We start from the raw sequence: 21,102 nt of genomic DNA on the forward strand, positions 1-21,102 counted from the left end.
CACGAGTCTATTTTCTCCCAACTCGGGAGAAAACGAAGTTACAGACTTAGGCCCCAGATCAAAGGGGTTGTAATCGTAAAATTAAATTTCAAATATCATTACCTATTCCATTGCGTTTTAATGTATCCAAAATTCACACCCCAACATGATAGAAATCCAAGAGCATTTTACAGCAGATCTTGCCAATATTCACTTAACCATGTCCGGCATACAAAGCCAATGTCTCATGCAACACGCGACTGATGAATTATAGCGTAAATTACACTGTGAAGAAAAATAAAGAAAATAAGATAGGTTCCCATTCGTAGAGGTCATATTCATAGAATGTAATTAGAGTTTTTACCTATTCCATTGAGTTGATCTTGATCCAACGTTCACACCTCAACGTGATAGAAATTGAAGAGCATTTTTTAATAGATTACGCCAATATTCACTTAACAAAATACACCATACACGTCCAATGTCTCATGCTATATGTGATTGATGAATAATAGCATATATTACACTATGAAGAAAAAAAAGCAAATGATATAAGGTGCCCAATCGAAGAGGTTCTATTCATAAATTTAATTAAAATAATTACCTATTCCATAGAGTTGACCACGTCCAACATTCACACCTCCACATGATAGAAATTCAATTCAAGGGCACATCTTTTCTTTCTCGAATATCGAACATCCATAATTATTTCCACTTATTTTCATGTTATAATTGACCTGAAAACGAGATAACTGAGTAATACCTCGAGCAAAACGAATGTTTCTGTCAACAACTACATAAGCAAGTGAAGCAACTGCACAATGTTCGCTTAGTACAGTGGCGTAGGTTACTTTTGCACAATATGCATCAATCCGTATAAAATATCGTTTATATATATCCACAGATTACATTAAACAATTTTTAAATGTGTTTCTTCCGCTGCACTGCTCTTTATTTTGCCAATGAAAAGTAATTCACACTAAAAGGATTATGTTGGTAATAGCAAGAAGGATATCGAATAGGATGCTGAACTTGATGAATTTTCACTAGCGCCACTGGGTCTTCACGCGTTTTCTTATCCACAACATTAGGTAAGCCGGCGGCCTATACTTCTTTCACGGCCTTGATGCCAGTGTTAAGTTTATAATATGGCATGAATGTCATTACATCTCCTGGTTTCATGTGAATGGAAGGTATTATTCCTAATAAAATGACATCCTTAGTTGACAATTTACAATAATGTGACCAAACTTTAGTACATGCTTTGATAGCTTATTCCAAAATATTACCATTGATGGTATTTTCCTGAAACTGATAATTTCTCTCCCTTGATAAGGGGAGATGTACTAATGGTATTAACTAGAGATGGGACGAATCCTATATTTTCTCGAATCTTTCGAATCCACCAAATAAATTGATTATTAATTCAAAGAAAAGAGAAGCAATGCTTGAAAAGAGGGAGCTTTAAACTGTTGCTGAATTTCATACCTTCATGTGGCAGGAAATGAATTTGTGAACACACACTTTTACATGAAATATGTATTTTTTTAGAAGATACAATCAAAGGTTAAGAATAATTAAAACAATCGTTTTGGGCCACAAAAAATTTAAAAACTTCAATGGAGATTTTTATTCAGGAAAACTAGCATGCGGACTCTCTCTGGGTCCAGCCTACTCCGTTTTTTATCGACTACGATTCCTGATGTGCTGAATAGTCTTTCGGAGAATTCTGTTGACATGAGTGAAATTAAAAACTTCCTTGCGAGTTTCCTCAAATTTTTGTACTTATCATTGACCTTCCAATATTTAAAGATGTTTGCAGATGGCGGAAGCAATGCTTCTGCCATGTAGGCATTTATTTCTTCTTAAGAAATGATCTCAGAGTTGGTTGGTTGGTAGATAATAACTTGCGTTTCCCTGGAGGTTGTCTGAAAGGGCTGAGTTCTCCCCCGCACGGGGGGAAGAGGGTGATTTCTTCCTTTGGGGAGTCGCGCCCCCACGGACCCGAGCCCACCGGGGAGACAACCTCGTCAAAAAACCCTTCGTACGCTAGGATAGCGTCCAGACAGCATGTGACTCTGCTGTGCTGAGTAGCCGAAACATCTGGCGTCCAGATTCACCCACGTGTTTGCCGTGCGTGGAGACCCGTACAAGGGGGAGAAGGGGATCCTGGTGGGTGAGTTCTCCGGCTCCCAGCTGGGCGTCGGAAACCCGGTATGGGCCGGAGTTCAATACCCCACTTCGGCCCTGGATTCCCCGAAAAACGGGCGGCCGAGAAGAGCCCAGCTCGGTCAATCGGCTCCTGGCGGCTGGGGAGCCTGGCGGCTCCTTCCGAGCGTACGCCAGGACAGGTTAGTGCTGGAGATATGGGGGTCTCCGTAGGGCGGCCCAAGGCGTGTGGGTTCGGAGGGCCCCCGCGCTGGAGGTTCTAACCCAAAAGAGACCCCCTATCGAAAGTTCCTATATCCCTTGGGTAGCCCTGGCGACCACACCGGATCTCGGTGTGGCGTCCCCAATGTGTGGCTCCGTGGTGGGTGGGGAGCCCAGGGGATGAATTTTTCTTTACGCATTCATGGAGACAATCAATCTTCCTCCAACCAAAAGATCCCGTCCGGAAACGGACGGGGGAGTAAATATAGCTTCCGCTTGCCGCAGATTTCTTGTGATGAAATGTGTAAACGAAGGGGAGACCCTTACTAAGGTGTCACCTTTCTTAATACGCAGAGTCCTTTCAGCAACAGTGACGGGTGACCTAAAATCCGCCAAAAAATTAAGAGACGGAACGCTCCTAATACAGACAACAAACGAAGCACAAAGTGAAAAATTACTCGCATTAGAGAAATTTAATAATATCCCTGTCAAGGTCCAAGTGCACCGCACCCTTAACACTTGCCGGGGTGTAATCAGCAACTATGACCTCCTCTACGTGTCCGATGATGAAATTAAGACGGAGATGGCTCCACAAGGCGTAATAGACTGTCGCCGATTAAAAATTAAAAGGAACGGCGAGCTGATAAATAGCACATCTGTAATCCTAACATTCTCACGCGACACACTTCCCGAAAAGGTATATGTGGGCTACGAATCTGTGTCAGTCCGACCATTCATCCCAAGTCCTATGAGATGCTTCCAATGCCAGCGTTTCGGCCACATTGCTACAAGATGCCAGGGCAAGGCCACCTGCCCACGCTGTGGCAAAGATAAACATGACGGCGATTCCTGCACCTCAGATCCATCCTGCGTCAATTGCGAGGGTACACACCCAGTGTACGCCCGTGATTGTCCAAAAATGATGGAAGAGAAGAAAATCATGGAAATCAAGACTGTGGAGAAGTTACCCTATTTTGAAGCCCGCAAAAAATTCAGAACGTTAATGGCACCTACCTTTTCAAGATCGTACGCTGCAGTAGTAGACACCTCAGTTAACAATAATAATAACAATGTAAGCCAAGGAAACAAAAAGAACGTGAAAGAGAGCAAAGCAACGGACAACAGCAACAACCAAGCCAAACCGGATAAGGCTACTAAACCGGTAACAAAGAACATTCCGACAGGGAAAAATGGCGCCGTGTTGGATTCTTCGAAGAAGAACGCCAACTCAGGCACCACCGGGACCACGCAAAACAAGCGTGGGAAGTCCCAGTCCCCCGGTCCATCTGGTAAGGCTATACATAGCCTACCAGAATCCATGGATGAAGATGATATCTCGGAGTCAGAGATAAACCGGGCGAAGGCTAAGGAGAACAGACGCTTTAAGCGTTAAGTCTCCCTCTAGCCTAGTGATCGAGTTTTAGTGTATTTATTTAACTTATTCCCTATTTTAATGGCTTTTATCATACAGTGGAACTGTAACGGTTTTTATCGGCATAAGGAGGAGCTAGACATTTTAATCAGAGATTTTAGCCCGTCCTGTATATGTTTGCAGGAAACACATTTTAAGGACACGGACAAGGGATATTTAAAACATTTTAACGCTTTTAGGTTGGACGATACCAGCGGCCAACGAGCCCATGGTGGAGTTTCGGTTTTTGTCCGGGAGGCTCTTTACACCTCCCGAATAAATCTTAACACACCGTTCCAAGCGGTAGCGGTGACGGTGCACGCTCCCGAGGCGATAACGGTGTGCAACGTTTACCTGCCGGAGGGTGCACCCGTCACACGTTTTAATCTAGAATCCCTTGTTCACCAGCTACCTCAGCCTTTTATTTTACTCGGAGATTTTAATGCTCACGATCGGCTATGGGGAAGCACCCCGGGACAGTGCAACCTCAGGGGACGTATTTTATCAAGTTTTATTAGTGATTTTAACCTATTTTTACTCAATAACGGCGAGAAAACCCGTTTTAACTCTTATAGCGGCGATTCTTCCTCCATTGACTTGGGTATTGTATCGACTAGTTTGGTCAATAAACTCAAACTCTCTGTGCATAAGGATCTTAGTGGGAGCGATCACTTTCCCCTTTTAATCAAAAGGGAGCAAAATGTAAACCCCGATTTTATTAGACCAGGCTGTTGGATTGTCCGGAAAGCTGATTGGCATCTTTTTAACTCAAATTTTAACTACGTGTGGGATAAAAACAACGACTGTGTAACAAACGTAAATCTTTTGACATCCAGCATCATTCAAGCCGCCGAAATTAGCATACCACGATCTCGAAGCATCCTTCCAAGAAATGCTGTGCCATGGTGGAATGAAACCTGCGCAGAAGCCATTAAAAAACGTAAGAAAGCTCTCCGAATTTTCAACAAGTATCCTACAGCAAATAATCTCTCCGCTTTTCGGCGACTAAGAGCGAAAGCGCGTCAGGTAATAAAGGACGCAAAGAGGATTTCTTGGATGAATTTTGTCTCCGGTGTCAACCACAGGACTCCACTTGCACAGGTATGGCGTAAGGTGAGGAGCATATCGGGTAGCAGCCAGCATCTAGGTATATCCTTCCTAGAAGTCGAAGGACAGGTTATCACTTCTCCAGCTGCGATAGGGAACGTATTCGCCCAATTACTCGCCAAAGTGAGCAGCGACGAATGCTATGAACCTTCTTTTGCGATCCTCAAGAAAAGGCTCGAGAACGTCCCTATATCCTTTATGGAGCCTAAAACAACGGCAGACTACAATATGCCATTTACCATTTGGGAGCTGAAATCTGCCATCCATGACTCCCACGACACGTCCCCAGGACCCGACGAGATCCACAATGCCTTCCTCCGAAATCTATCGGAATCGGCGTTGCTGGAAATCCTTGAAACTTTTAATCAGCTCTGGGCCAATGGGGATTTTCCTCCGTCCTGGCGGGAGTCCGTCATTGTTCCCATCCCAAAACATGGAAAAGACCGAGCTGATCCGAATTCTTACCGACCGATTTCTCTCACCAGCTGCCTGTGCAAGTTAATGGAGCGAATGGTAAATCGACGTCTCATTTGGTGGCTGGAGCGTCGAAAACTCCTCTCTAGGATACAATGCGGATTCAGACGGAACCGTTCCACAATGGACCACTTGGTTAGAATTGAAAATTTCATCCAAGAAGCCTTCCTTCTCCGCCAACACGTAGTCGGTGTATTTTTCGACTTAGAGAAGGCTTACGACCGGGTCTGGCGACGTAAGATTCTACGCGTATTACGCGAGTGGGGTTTTAGAGGCTGTTTGCCCATTTTTATACAAAAATTTTTAACCAACCGTGTTTTTAAAGTAAGGACGGGACAGTTGTTGTCAAACTTTTACCCTCTTGACAACGGAGTTCCCCAAGGCTCCGTTCTGAGCGTGACGTTGTTCGCTATTGCGATCAACGACATAGCTGACTGCATCAAGGAGCCAGTGTTAGGGTCACTGTTTGTGGATGATCTCGCGATTTTCTGCAGATCATGTAGGGTCGTGAATGCATCGCGTATGGCGCAAATCACCATCAATAAACTTCACAAATGGACCCAAAATAACGGCTTCCTTTTCTCTTTGGAGAAAACAAAGTGCGTTCACTTTTCTCGCACTCGGGGCGTCCATGTAAATCCCACGTTACACCTAGGTGGTAGAAACCTCCCATTTGTGGAATCAGTCCGTTTTCTGGGGATGACCCTCGACCACAAACTCAACTGGAAGGAGCACATTAATTCTGTCAAGGTAAACTGTTTGAAGTCTTTGAACATTTTAAAGTTTTTAAGCCACGCATCTTGGGGAGCAGACCGCACCACCTTAATTTTACTTTACCGCACACTGGTGCGGTCGAAATTAGACTACGGCTCATTCGTGTATGCGTCCGCTCGCGAAACGTATTTGAAAGCACTTAATTCAGTGCACAACGCAGGTCTGCGACTATGCACTGGGGCGTTTAGGACCAGCCCGATTCCCAGTATATATACCGACGCAGGCGAGCCTCCTCTATGCTACCGAAGGACCTGGCTTCTTTGTAGCTACGTTTCCAAAATTTTAGCAATGACGAGTCACCCATGTTATAGTTTACTTTTTAAACCCCGTTTTATTAATGTTTTTAACCGAAGGACTAAAGCAACCAGACCAGTAAGCGTTCGTTTTAACGATTTTATTCGCGGATGCGAATTCACGCTACCTGAAGTGTATCCTGTTTCATTCTCGGAACACCCCCCTTGGATCACTCCCACTCCGGTGGTGAATATTCTTTCACGATCTCGACCGAAGTCTTCCACAACTCCCTCGGAGTACCAGCGTTTGTTTGCCATGTTCCGATGGAATCACCCCAACCTTACCCCCGTTTACACTGACGGTTCGAAAGATAACTCTGCTTGTGCATGTGCAGTGTTCTCCCCTATCCACGGGAACATCAGAGCGAAGCTTCACCCGATGTGCAGTGTGTACACGGCGGAGCTTTATGCCATAAGGACAGCTCTAGAAGCCCTAGGTGACCACGGCGGCTCCTTTGTCATATGCACTGACTCCAGGAGCTCGCTACAAGCCATCTCTGGCTTCTCACCCGTGCACCCGATCCTGCAAGAAATACACTCTCTCCTGCTGACCCTTTCGAGAAAGGGTTCGAATATCCATTTTCTGTGGGTCCCGGGACATGAGGGGATAGCCGGGAATGAGATAGCAGACGCTATGGCCAAGGAAGCTCTGAATAACGAAGTTCTTGTCTCAACGCTGGTTCCCCACGAGGACTTACGAGCATCTCTAAGAAACGTGGTATTTGGAAAATGGAGGGAGTCATGGAGGATTCTAAATAATAACAAGCTCCGTGGCATCAAGGACATGGTAGCAGCGTGGCCCTCCTCAGCTCGTAGTAATCGGAGAGAGGAAGTAGTACTTACACGATTGAGGATAGGGCACAGCCCCCTGACCCATGCGTATCTCTTTACTGAAGAGAAGGAACCTCCCCAATGTGGGGATTGTAAATGTCCATAAGTATTAGACACATCATGCTAGATTGTGTTAAGTACCGCGAAGCGCGAAGACGAAATAATCTAGGGGGAGACCTAAAAACCCTTTTAGGAGACAACCCTACCAACTTAATCTGTACATTTCGGTTTCTCAGAGAAATAAACATTTTTAATAAAGTCTAATTATGTACACTTTCAACGAAGACATCAGATGCAGTAGATTACTTTATACATAACTTTTGTAATTAAATAGCACAGTAGTGGTGCAAAATGACCTTGCCGTCGACGCACCCTAAATCCAAATACTACTACTACTACGCTGAGTTCTCCACAGGAGGAAGCAGCAGAATCTGGACTAGGAATTGAGCTAATCGATGTAGGACTACCATCAGCAGTGGGTTCACCAATACCTTTGGTTGGGGAATCAATTCTGACAACTAAGGACCAAATGTAGGAGAAGCTGGAGTCAGCACTGGTGTAAATGCACTTGACCCTTTCAGTTTTTGAAACCTGGACGAATGTTTAGCTTTCAGATGTTTCCACATGGCAGAAGTAGTGTGCGATTCTTTTCCTCTAGATATTTTTACTGAACACAGATTACATATAGCATAATTTTCACTGGTTGAAATTTGGTAATAGTTCCAAATATTCGATGCTCGAGGCGATGCCATGTAATGGGATTATATGAAGAGCTGCTGGTCAGAGATGAGAATGCTGTGCGCATTCGGTGAACTCCAACCTTGGGCTGAAAATAAATAATCGATGTCTTCCTTATTTTTCATGACTATGCATCCATAAGGTCTATTATACTTGATCAATAATATGCGTTAGTACTCGATTATTTCATCCATCACTACTTTGAATAAATAAAAAATCAGTTCCTTTGTTTGCAAATTTCTTGTGAAAACGACTTACCTTCTGCTTGAGGAATGAACGATCACCACAGGTTTTGACAATGGTGCGTAGGTAATTGGCCCGATGAGCGAGCAGTCGTTTTGATTCTAGGGTCCAGCTGTTGCTTCAGTGTTTTAAAAGTTTTATTAGAGGTTTTTAGCGAACTAAAATACTTTGGCGGAGTTTACTCCCAAGAGAAGTTTTAATATTCACGATACAACTTCTACGAACTGTAGCAGAGAAGCGGTTGGCGCAGTCTCGTAAATAGTTATTTGTGAATCATTAATTAAGACAAATATATTCATAAAAACGCAGATGATCGTAATTTGAAAATTCGAGAGACAAAAACCATTCTGAAAAAATAGTAATTTTTCATTATAGAACCTCAGTCACAAATAGAGCTGCTACATTCGGAGAAGCTTCTGCAGCAGTGACTCAGCTGATTCTCGTATTCAAAATTTTAGATTAAAGAGTGTTTCATTATTAATTTATATGACGTATGAATATGATTAATTGATGTGACGTGACTGAACTGCAGTGCAATTACAACATATTCCGGCAAATAAATTCAACATTCACCGTTCTTCTCCTTCGCGTTTCGTTTTTGAGTCGCAGTTATTGGCCGCTAGTTTGACGAAGATTCGAATCACGAACAAAGCATGAAAGATTCGAGTTTTCGAATCTTGAATATTTTCTAAGATACGAAGGATTCGCCGATTCGAATGGCCCATCTCTAGTATTAACCATCTCTAGCAGTTATTTATAGTTCTCTGCTTAGCAGTACAGGAAAACAATAATCAAGATAGGTCACATAAATTGAATAAAAACAATGGAAATCATCTTCAAAGGAGCTCATGGAGTAAACATTGGACCAGTCATGTGACATGAGTAAATTACAGAAAGTATTCACATTCTCATCAGAAAAATTTCTTTTGTACTGCAATATCATCTTGTTTGAGGCATTTAGAGTGAATGTAGGGATTAATAGGTAGTGGTCAGAAATATGAGATATTATAACCTCAGTTTTCTCAAATTGATATTCAATGTTTGTGAAAATGTTGTCGATAGCTAATGCAGAGGTGGATCTGACTCTGGTGGGTTTGTTGGTAGTAACATTTATATTATAAGACAAAAGAACCTCTAGTAGCTCTGATTTTTCTTTAGAGCAATGAAGGAGGTCACAATTAAAGTCACCAGTGACAATTAAAGTCACCAGTGACAATTAATATTGTTTTTCAACCGAGTTGTACACATTATTCAGCATGCTGGAAAATTTATCAAGAAAAACATTGAAATTACCACTTGGAGAACTGTATATGGTTGAAGTAATAAAACTAAAATCGAAGAATTGGACCTTGGTCATGCTACATTCAAACACCTGTTCAACATTGAGGTAGCTGTAAGGGAAGGTTACGGAGCTATAGCTAAAATTAACAGAAACAAGAATTAAAACTCCACCATTTTTTAGAGTGGATCGGCCACAACATAGCCGGGTAGCTGTAATGAATCAAGTTCAGTAGCCGTGAGCCAATGCTCATTAATGCAAATCACATCAGGCTGGTGTTGATAAATAAGCACTTATATTTCAAGTAGCTTGTTCCTAAGGCACTGAATATTAATATGAAGAACATTTGAAGGTGAAGATTTCTGGCTAACTCGCCGGCAATTTTGGCCAAGGTTTGGGAAAAAAAAGTTTCCCCAGTAAACATATTTAGGCCAAAAACCAGGAGTGAGTAGTTTGGCACCCAGATCATCACTTACGGTTATGCGAAACGAGGCATACTCCCCTCTAGTGACCACAAGTTGTTCAATTTCGGGAGTATCATTTGCCTGATCGGGCAATTCGTCTTTAATATACTGAAGCACACCTTCCTTCGTGATATATAAGGGAAGGTTCCAGATATGCACATGGGAGAGCTTGGGAATACCCTTCAGCGAGGATTCCTTGATTGAGGTGCCCATTCTCGGGGCCGGGCGACGTTTACGTCTAGCTTTGACGGTAGTGAACACGTTAGATTTGTTATCTGTTACTTGTATCTCACTATCACAACACGATTCATCACGTAAATGTGTCGCACTTTGACTAGCAACATCGTTGGCGATGGTTTTAGAGGCCTTTATACGGAAATCACAGGGCAATCCAGGATATTGCCGCTCACTTTCACTACGGACTATAGGTCGTTCGTGGAAAGCTGCGGCTGGTGACGAGGTTTTTGAAGATGTAGATTTCGTAGCATCCGAAAATGTAACAGCTTTTCGTTGCTTCAGAATAACGGACTCTTCAGGTGATTTCAGCTTATTTACTTGCTCTTTAAGAAATTCAATATCGGCGGCCATGTTGCCGATATTAACGGCCGATACCCGGCAAGAAAAACATTTTCAGTAAATGTCACGGCACTCTGATAACCCTTTCGGAGAGAGCTCATTGAGCCCCGTGCACTTAGAAAGAAAACTACGAGGGCAATAGACGCATTTCACGTATTTGATCGCGGCATCGATCGAATTATTGCACAGGCTACATTGCGGGACGTGACCAACAGCCGCTATCTTGAATACCCCATGGATGAACTAGGAAGATGAACAAGGAAAAAGATGAAACCCATGATAGTTGAGTGAAGGACCGTAATTACTTTCACGTAGGCACATCTCCTGGACAGCGAAAGAACATGCACTTCAGCGTTTGATTAGAACACGAAAGATAAATACATTGCTACGCTTTTCTATTTACCAAGACACTTTAGGAAGGGTAGATCACACGGTAACCTTTTATGTTTGAATACCTAAGTTATAAACACGTAATCAATTCAGAATATCAGTGAGGCACTTAGCATTTTGCGGTTTGATTACCTAAGACGTTAACGTGAATTGAGCAATTCTATCCACTTTGTACAGGTGGTTAATGATTTTCCAAACAACCATCATAGCATTCTACTTGCAAGCACCATACCTCAAATTAGTATTTAAAAAATGACACCATGTGCTCAACACAATTTGTAGTAAGTAAGGAGCGATAGGAATTACTCTGTTTACGAAGAATGAAATCACTAAATACCCACAAATATTGTACAAAAAAATTTCCTTCTTTGAATGTCATTATCAGAGAACAGAGCGAGTAGCACCTCCACCTCCTCGTTGGAAAAATTTTTCCTTTATCTCCCTCCATTTCTTTTTCTCCAGCCTTAAAAAGGCGGGATAAAAATTGAAAGACTATGTATCGATCTTCATTTCCTTACTCTTTTTTCTCGGTGCACTAGCGCTCACCATCGTAAGTTCGGTAGTGTTAGGTACTAAGGCCTACGATGGTAACTCTGCGCGTTTACACGACGTTTTGAGGTTACGCGCGTACGGATCAACGTCGATACGATCGTAGTGTAAACGGGGAATAGGGTACCGTTACCCTGCCGGCGCTAAGGGTCCTCCGCCTGTCTCCCTCCAGACGGTGCTGCCTTTCGGCGGTAGCGCGACATGATTTGAACGCTACAGATTTATTGACAAGGAATCCTACTCGCCAATGGTAGTAGTGTCTACGGCTCGCACTGGAGCCATCCATGGCTCCTTCTCGAAAAAGGAGACTATCAGCTGAAAGGTTGAGTCACACCAAGTATAAAAAAAAACAAAAATGTCAAACCTAAATAACATTTATCAGGGTGGCATGGAAAGTGAATTCTGCAGTATAATACCTACAAATAAACCCACGTTCTCCTCGAGTTCCCACTCCTCTGATTATGGTCCTTAATTGACCGCTAGTTCTTCTTCAGACCATTTATTTTGCTTTTGCACTGAGGACCAGTGGCAGCAGAGCCATTGGCCCTCTGTGCATCCGCAAGCCTCTCCCGAACCTTCTTGGCAGACGTCTTGCCAGAGGTCAGCATCGGCTCCTCTTCTTTATACGTCTGCATGAGGAGGAGGAAAGTCTCATGGCTCCAACGAAATGTATCTACAAAACACATGATACAATAAATGACCTGTCTTAGAAGTTACACAGAACATTAACTTGATATGATGGCATGATAACACATGAGTTTATAAGAGTAATAAAACGGGAGAGACATTGATTTATCCACTATTGGCGGACCACGTGGTTCAGAAACTAAGTCTTCTAAAATGAAAAGAATAATGCGGAAACAAGAAATACACGTTCTATGAGACAAATAGTTTTATTAAATCATTTCATAAAGACGTGCTAACATACCTTGTCCTCTCACAAACTTCAATAAATTAGTGGCGAACACCATGTCTGAAAGAGAAAAAATTCGCATTTGCAACCGAGCTCTTCCACTATAAATACTTTTTTAAACTCAGTTACAATTATATAAATGTAGGATATCTTACCCATGTGCGCCTTCTCTGCTACTGCCGGAGTTACTTTCAAGGAAAAGACGTGCCCAGACTCCACGTCCAACAGTTGTAGAGTTATCATGCTCTTCATTTCTACGATCACTCCCTTCGAATTTCCGCCACAAAGTGACTCGCTCCTACGCTGATACTAGTTTCCACAGGAGCGTCTGGAGCGAGGCGGGAAACGGGTGTATGACGTTTACCATGGCGTCACAGCTTAACCTGTAGCGCTCCGTAGCGAATATTGGAATTGGGAGCTCGTCGGTGGCGCTCAGAAGCATTGGTAGCATTCAACGGACCGCACCCTTAGTCTCTATACTGCGCACGAGCGCGAGAGGTATGGCGGCACATTACCACTTGCAAATTTCCGACCAACTTTCCTATCCAGGCGTCATCCTGCCTATATACCCTCCCGTCCGTCGATGAATAGGCGGCCGAGCAGACACGTTTCTGATGCAACGTATCCTGATTTATTTATTTAACACCAAAAACAGCACTAAGGCTTTTACATAGGGTTTATAAACAAAATAAATTATGTAACTGTAATTAAAAGAAGCAAGTACAAAAATAATCTCATAAATAACAGTCATTTTCAACGTATACAATGCATACAAAAGATGGGTACTTTCGAGGTGTTGAGTGTGATCCTTGACTCCCGTGGCACAAAGTCCCCCAAAATATCACTCTCACCCACTCTATCACATCACTCGCACTCCCCGCCGGGTATGTGCCAGTTCTTATGTGCGATGGCTGTCGAAACTCAATAGGTGGAGGTATCTGGAGGGTTTTTAACATGCGTAATATAAAATTTAGTATTGTTAAAGCAGTAATGTCCGAAGGTTGCGATGAATAATTGCAAGGGGTTGAAAGTTATACAGGGTATAGAATTAAAAGGAACTAAGTACTTTACAACATTTATATTATTATTGAATAGTCTCACTCATACATACTGAAAGAGGCTGTAATGATTTCACTTGTCTAAAAAATAATGCAATTGTCACACATAATGCATGTGCACTCGGTGAAGGCGTATCCAGTTGTTGTACTGCTCATATTCACACGTGCAGCAGGAATGTTAAGATTTCAGGGAAGCTGATCGTAACTTTCTTCTCTATATCATTAGTACAATTATCGCACAGTTTACACTCGCACTTATCTTCGGACGAGGGCAGACTGAACGAGAGAATCATTCCTAAATCCTTCTCTCCGCTAGTATCCGGGGTTCTCGATTGAGGGCAAATATCCTCACCGACGAGGACTGTCTCTGCTGAGCTGACGACATCCTCCGTCTCTGCCCCAATTGCCACTGATCTTAGATCAGGGGACCAGAATCCGTCAGGGAATTCTCTGTCGGTTGATGCAGCGGGCGTCGAGCAGCGGAATTCATTAAAAAGCGTTGAGTCTTCGAAATCTGAATAATCAGGACCCCAGGAATAAAGTTCTGCGGTCCGCAGCTGAAATAAAGATTTCATGAGTTTCTCATCCGGCTATTTTTCGAAGTAAATGAAAGTCGGAATGGATGTAACATAAGAAAGGGCAAAGTGCTTACTTCTCTTGCGATTTCCTCGTTGGTGAATATCGTTGATTCGCTGTTATTCATTTCGATGAGCACTAATAACCTCAATGATACCAGAGCTGAGATAGAACTACTTATGAAAAGCGGCCCAAGCAGTAGTGGAGAGGAGGCGTCCTTGAGTATGCTGGGGAGGGGGACGAGAGGTTTCGGAAATACGCTGCCCGAGAAAGACACGGGGAAATCCCTCGTACTCTTCATGGAGGGAGTGAAATAGAGCTGTGCTGGAGAAGCCTCGATAATTTACCATAACGTGACTGGTTTCCGACATGCCAGGTGACATAGGTGCAATAATAGGCAATACGTCAAGAGTCGACGAACGAGGGCGTATGCCCTTAAGGATTCTCGAAGTAACGAATAATATTGGTGACAACCCAATTCCATTTCTTTTTTCGGTGCTTTTCTAATTCTCCATGACGCGACAAGTCTTCGACAGACATCACAGGTGACATGGGTGCTATATTAGGCAATACATCAACAGATGTCAACCGAGGGCGTATGCCCTTAAGGATTCTCGAAATAGCGACGAATGTAGACGACGACACATTTCCATTTCTTTTTTCGGCGCTTTTCTAATTCTCCATGACGCGACATGTCTTCGACAGACATCACAGGTGACATGGGTGCTATAGTAGGCAATACATCAACAGATGTCAACCGAGGGCGTATGCCCTTAACGATTCTCGAAATAGCGACGAATGTAGACGACGACACATTTCCATTTCTTTTTTCGGCGCTTTTCTAATTCTCCATGACGCGACATGTCTTCGACAGACATCACAGGTGATATGGGTGCTATAGTAGGGAATACATCAAGAGATGTCAACCGAGGGCGTATGCCCTTAAGGATTCTCGAAATAGCGACGAATGTAGGCGACAACATAATTCCATTTCTTTTTTAAGTGTTCCTGATCCCTCGAACGTTCTGGAATATCCAATTGTGTTCGATATATAAGGCCGTGTTTTTAAGATGGGTGTTCGTTCATATGTCTTGTGTGCAGTGGAGCCCTCCAAGCAGTCTCTGTGTCTCAGACGGTCTCGCTGTCCATCTTTTAAGTGTCCCGCAATACTCACCAACTCTTCGAAAAGTGACGGAGCAAGTGGCTTCACTGGTGGAGGGACTTGAACGAGTACCAGGCCGTTTTACCTGGTCTTCGAGGTCCATTCATCCCTAATCATCGCCTTGTCGGCGCAAGAGGTGAGGTGCGAAGGCACAGTTTGAATACAAAGAAGATTCTGCTGCGAGCTACGCCGTCAGAGTCGATCGTCACCACTCGGAGGAAGCGGGAAGTGCGAGATCTGTGATTAAGGTTTACTGTCGCGATTCTCGTGGATTTGTTTTGGGAACATAAATATTGAAAGACGCGATGGAGTCGATTTTCGGAACCATATGTATGTAAAGAAGCATATTTGACCAACTCAATACAATTTATATGAAAAAAACAGGAAGCAGAAACCTCACAAGGATCTGAAAGAATAACTCGGAAGTCTTCATCCTGCCCCATTTACTGTGTCCTCTCATTCATCAATGGTTTAACACTTCAACCAATTATATCAAAATGAATCAAGTCACCCTTATATCCTCCTCCTTAACTTCTCTTACCCCATGTTAACACCTCTAAGAACAAAGTATTTATTCTAAGCCCTGGTCATAATCATCTACACTGACTAATGGCAAGAGCAATGTGAAGCTTCTTAGTAAAATTGAAATTCACTTAACTTGACAGCAACTACAAGATTGAACATGCTCCCGTTAAAGACTACCTTAAATTTCAACCAGTCAAGTGGGCAAGCAAAATAAAAAATGTCCGTTAGCAATTCTAAAAACCCTGAAAACGTGATTTACGTGTCATATCGCAGGGTGGACCAGTTTTCGGCAGAAGTGATATGCAGAAGAATCGAGAGAGTGATCCAATCGAACGAGAACTTTTTATTGAGTGGAGTTTTGCAAGTTACATATACCCATGTGGAGATGCCGATGGGCGGCGCAAGGAATAAGAACCGATTATGCACTTTTGAATCTATAGGATGAAAAACTCAATTTTTGTGATTTCAAACAGTGATAATCCCTGCCTAGCCCGAGCAATTTGCGTCGGAATCTCGAAGCATAGTGACCATGCAGCAAGGCGTGGTGGAGTACTGCAAACTGAAAGGGCAGAGGTAATGTGTGAGGAGTATGGAATTGACCTTACTAACGGTGGAGAGTTGGAAGACACCGCCGCTTTCCAAGATCGCCTAGCAGAGTATAAAATAACCGTGTTCTGGGATCGTAAGGGGAAGGAGTCCTTTACGAGGGACTCGCGACGCGAGCTCCTGACGGAAGTGCTCATAAACATATAGACTTGATATACGGTGAGAGACATTTCAACTACAGTAGTTCTCTCAAAGGAGCATTTAGTTATTCCTACTACTTTAGAAATTGTAGGACTGGGTACTCCAACCAGTATGATCATAAATGTGCATCGGAATTCAGTAGATGCATGATATCTCCTTCATGTGACACTGGTTCGCCAACTGTTGACTGCGACGCGTGTAAAAGTAATATCTACTGAGTGAACTGCTTCGTCAACCATCTTCAGAAGAGGGGAAACGGAAAATCTGCCTGCGAAATAGTTAAATTTTGCATTATGAGCCAAAGGGTATACAATCTTTTTCGAGCTAAGGGGGAGCATAAAAGCGGGGAGGTATATTGCCATGCTTGCTAGAAGAGACACCAAGCAGGAAAAAAATGTTACATGTCTCCGGTGGTGAAAAAGAAAAAGAAGTCGTCGATGCCTCAGATGTCGACGAACCCTTTGAACAAGTTTTCTACTTCTAGAAGTCGTCGGGAAAGTTTATCTTCATCTTTTACGACATTGAATGCACACAGGACACTCCACTGCCTGGAAAGCCGAGTCATTTTCTCCACTCGCCAAATCTTTTGGTTTGTCAGACAGCATGTGAAATTTGTATTGAGGAAGAGTCCATGGAGATGTGCACTGGCTGTGGAAAAAGACTCAGGTTTTCAAAGGCTCAGATCCAGTCCATACTTTTTTGAGTGGCATAGTAGCGCTGAGGAAAAAAGGCTTCACCAAAATTGTTTGTACAGCGCACTACGGAAAAGGCTACGATAGCCATTTCATTGTTAAGACAATGGTGGAGAAGATGAGTTGGCAGCCCAAACTTATTTCCAGTGGAACGTAGCTAATGTCCGTCGAATATGAAGGAGTAAAGTTCATCGACTCGTTAAACTTTCTGCCGATGTCCCTGACTAAGCTTCCGTCGGCATTAGGACTGGACACTTCTCTGGCGAAAGGATATTTTCCTCATCTCTTCAACACCGGCGCTAACAAAGACTATGAAGGACCGATGCCACCAGCTAGCCACTACGGCACCGAGGGAATGACGCGAGAAGAATTGGAAAAAAATTCAAAAGTGGTATGACGAGAAGGTCGCTAAAAATTACATATTTAAAATGGCCGAGGAATTGGAAAGGTACTGCATTCAAGATATGAGTATCTTACGTTTGGTCGGAGTGAAATTCCGCCGAGTTTTTATCCCTAAATGACATGGACCTCTTTCGCGAGGCCCTCACGATTGCAAGTGCCTGCATGCGCGTTTTCCGCAAGAAATACCTCAAGAATGACGAAATAGCCATAATCCCTCCAGGAGGCTATCGCTGTGGCGACAGACAATCTCGGGAGGCAATCTTGTGGTTCCTCGTTGAAGAAGGAAAGCGCGGTATTAGCATTCAGCACGCGGCCAACGGAAGGGAGATCAAAAAATGGGGGAAGAAGGTCAATGGGTTTTTCGAAGAGGGCAATGGAATTTTTGAATTTCATGGCTGCTTCTTCCATGGATGCCCTAGATGCTACCAAAACTGGCACGAACCCATTTTAAATAATCGCACGGAAACAATGCAGTCCAGATCTGAGACGACTGAGAAGAAAATGAAATTTTTTACAGACCGAGGCTGCAAAGTGACTCAGAAATGGGAATGTGAGTTCCGCAGCGAGTTCGATCGAGACACTGAATTAAAAACATTTCTGACGAGCCACCCCATATTTCAAACTGCTCCTCTGAACCCTCGTGATGCGTTCTACGGCGGAAGGACAAACGCTATAAAGCTTTACCACATGGTAATGAGGGGGTAGGGGAGGAGATAAGATATATTGATATATGTTCCCTATATCCATCCGTAAACAAACACAAAAAATACCCAGTTGGACATCCAATTGTGTACGTGGGTAGTGAATGCCCGCCCCTGGAGGCTGTTGAAGGCCTGGTAAAGTGCGTCGTGCTCCCTCCAAGAGATCTTTATTTGCCGGTCCGGCCAATGAAAGCAAATCAGGACTCGTGACCATGGCGAGTATGAGAGAGCTCTAAAAGGAACATGGGTGACGAACGAGGTGAAGAAAGCAGTCAGCCAGGGCTACAGGATACTCAAAATGGAGAAAGTATGGCATTATACCATCACCGAATATTCTCGGGAGACGAGAGGAGGAGGGCTTTTTTCCGGATACATTGAAAGATTCATTAAAATCAAGCAGGAAGCGAGTGGGTGACCCAATTTTGGTGTACATCTGATGAGAAGAAAAGAAAATACCTAAAGGAGTTTCATGAAAGAGAAGGAATCGCTTTGGACGGTGATAACATCGAATTTAACGCCGGAAGACGCTCCCTATCAAAGCTCATATTGAACAGCTTCTGGGGAAAGTTTGGGCAGAGAGAGAATCCTTCTCGCACCGGTATCATAATAAAGATCAATGAACTTTACCCATTACTCACAAGCCAAAATACTGAAGTGTCAAAGGTGATCGAGGTCAGTGGCGAAGTCATCTACGCTCACTGGGAGGAGGTCGACGAAGTCTTTTCACCCGAACCAAGCAGTAACGTAGTGCTCGCAAATTATACCACGGCACATGCACGACTTGAGCTATATAGACACTTGGAAAAATTAGACAGGCGCACACTCTACCATGATACCGACTCTGTGATCTTCACTCAGCGTCCTGGGGAGTGGTCGCCACCTGTAGGTGATTTTTAGGGGGATATGACGGACGAGATCTCTGCCCTTGGAGATAAGTGCCTTATATCAGAGTTTGTACCGGCAGGTCCTAAAAACTATACCTATATAGTCCGTTCCAAGTCTGATGCTGCCTTTGAGAATAGAGTATGTACAGTGCGGGAATAACAATTAACGTTTCCAACGACAACATAGTGTGCTTCAGCACATTGAAGAGGATAATCCTGCATGAGGATCCCAGGCGACCTATTACCTACAAAAACCGCATCTACAGGACGGAGACACATGATCACAGGCGTGAATGCGTGCGTTAAATCCGTTGTAGCCTGACTCACCAGAAGCAGCTAGTAACATTCAGCAACGTCGGATGGCACCACTTGTATGCTAGTTCGCGTTTCTGCCGTAGGACGGCACTGCTCTTTCGTTCAGCGGTAATTTTGAATCTTCTAAAACACCCAGTACCACGCATTGCAAATGTTACTTACCAACTTACTTAAAATAATATAAATAAGAAAATTATTGGAATCCAACGAAAGGTTTCACGAGCAAGGAGACAATTGAGAAACATCAAGGGTTAAGAAATGCGAGCATAAAAAGGAAAAAAAAGATACATACACAATATTGCCTCAAAAAAGTTTTAAGAAACACAGGATTTATTAAATTGTCGCAGTTTTTTGTTTTCAAAAAAAAACAAAATTTAAATAGACACAACACAGACATCGAAAAAAGAACATCTCCCTCCATAACTTTTTTATGCACAGGGCACTTAAGGAAATTAAAATCAAACATCCCTTTGCTCTGGTTGCAAAGCCACTCACTAAGTTTTGTTTGATGGCTGCCCGTATGCAGCAGCTCCATCATATGAGTGAGCACCTGTCCTATGACTACACAAAGTTCCTCACTTGGTGTGATGCTCTCCCCACACCTTGACTCCAGCACCATGAGGACATCAAGAGTTTCACTGGAGGACACGATGTCTGCCCGGCAAGATGAGTATTATTTGCCCCTCAGGACATTCTCAGATACTAGAGCAGCCAGGTATCCCATTGACCTCCACTGCTTTCCCGATATTTTCCAGGCCCTGGACGCCTGGCTACGATGCCCATTTGGTGAGGCGTCGTCCGGACTGAATGCACCACTCACAATCTCATTAAGGCTTGTAAGAATGGTGCAATCATCCACCTCAAAATTTCCTCTGGCGGAGGAACTTAGAAGGCCAATAATAATGGCAGTTTTTAGTGCCCCGACAAATAACTGGGCATTAGGGTGGCGGTTGCACCCGCAGTTCTGCCTCACCTCACCAAAAAGATTTTCGATGGGATCTTGGTTGAAACTGCGGGTGCTGATGCTAGGTGCCACATGCCCGTAAGCCTCCCAAAGGAGCTGAATGGCCTTGATGGTGGCTATCAATCCATTCTTTGATGGCGCATTGACTCGCCGACCTCCATTCTTCATATCGATGAACTTCCACTTTCCAAATTTTATGATCATGTCCCTGAAAATCTGATGGCGGTGGCTCCTCTGCGTCATCGGCACCTTCAACTTCCGCCTCTCGTCCACCTTGCTTCCGGAATCACCACTAAGAGAATCGAAAAGGTCGTTATATGACAGGAACATTTCCGCGGTCCCCAACGCGTCATTCCCAAGGAGTCCTGAAAATGTGAAGCGATAATAGAACTGATTAGAGACCAAATAAGCTTTTGAATACCATACAACATACATATTTACTATTAAAATGACATTTTTATGTTCCATCTAACGTAGCTGAATGGAACTTCCTAAAGCTGTCGGGAACAGCATATCGCGATCTCCCAGTAGACATTCACGCATATGCACATGATGTTTCCAGTAGAACTGAGAAAAAAACTATTCAGAATGGCACGGGGGAAGAGGGTGATCTCTTCCTTTGGGGAGCAGCGCCCCCACGGACCCGAGCCCAAACTCGTTAAAAAAACCCTTCGTAAGCTAGGAT

At 43.5% G+C, this 21,102-nt stretch overlaps 1 long non-coding RNA gene across 1 annotated transcript; it reads right to left on the minus strand.

The window, feature by feature from the left end:
- Positions 1–418: 418 nt before the first annotated feature.
- LOC124155053 lies at positions 419–711 on the minus strand. The gene is made up of 2 exons (XR_006864111.1): positions 584–711; positions 419–505 (listed from the first exon to the last, which is right to left on the minus strand). It is a non-coding gene; the product is annotated as an uncharacterized LOC124155053 (long non-coding RNA).
- Positions 712–21,102: the final 20,391 nt, after the last annotated feature.

The sequence above is a fragment of the Ischnura elegans genome, chromosome 3 (assembly GCF_921293095.1).
Source record: "Ischnura elegans chromosome 3, ioIscEleg1.1, whole genome shotgun sequence".
Lineage (NCBI taxonomy): Eukaryota > Metazoa > Arthropoda > Insecta > Odonata > Coenagrionidae > Ischnura > Ischnura elegans.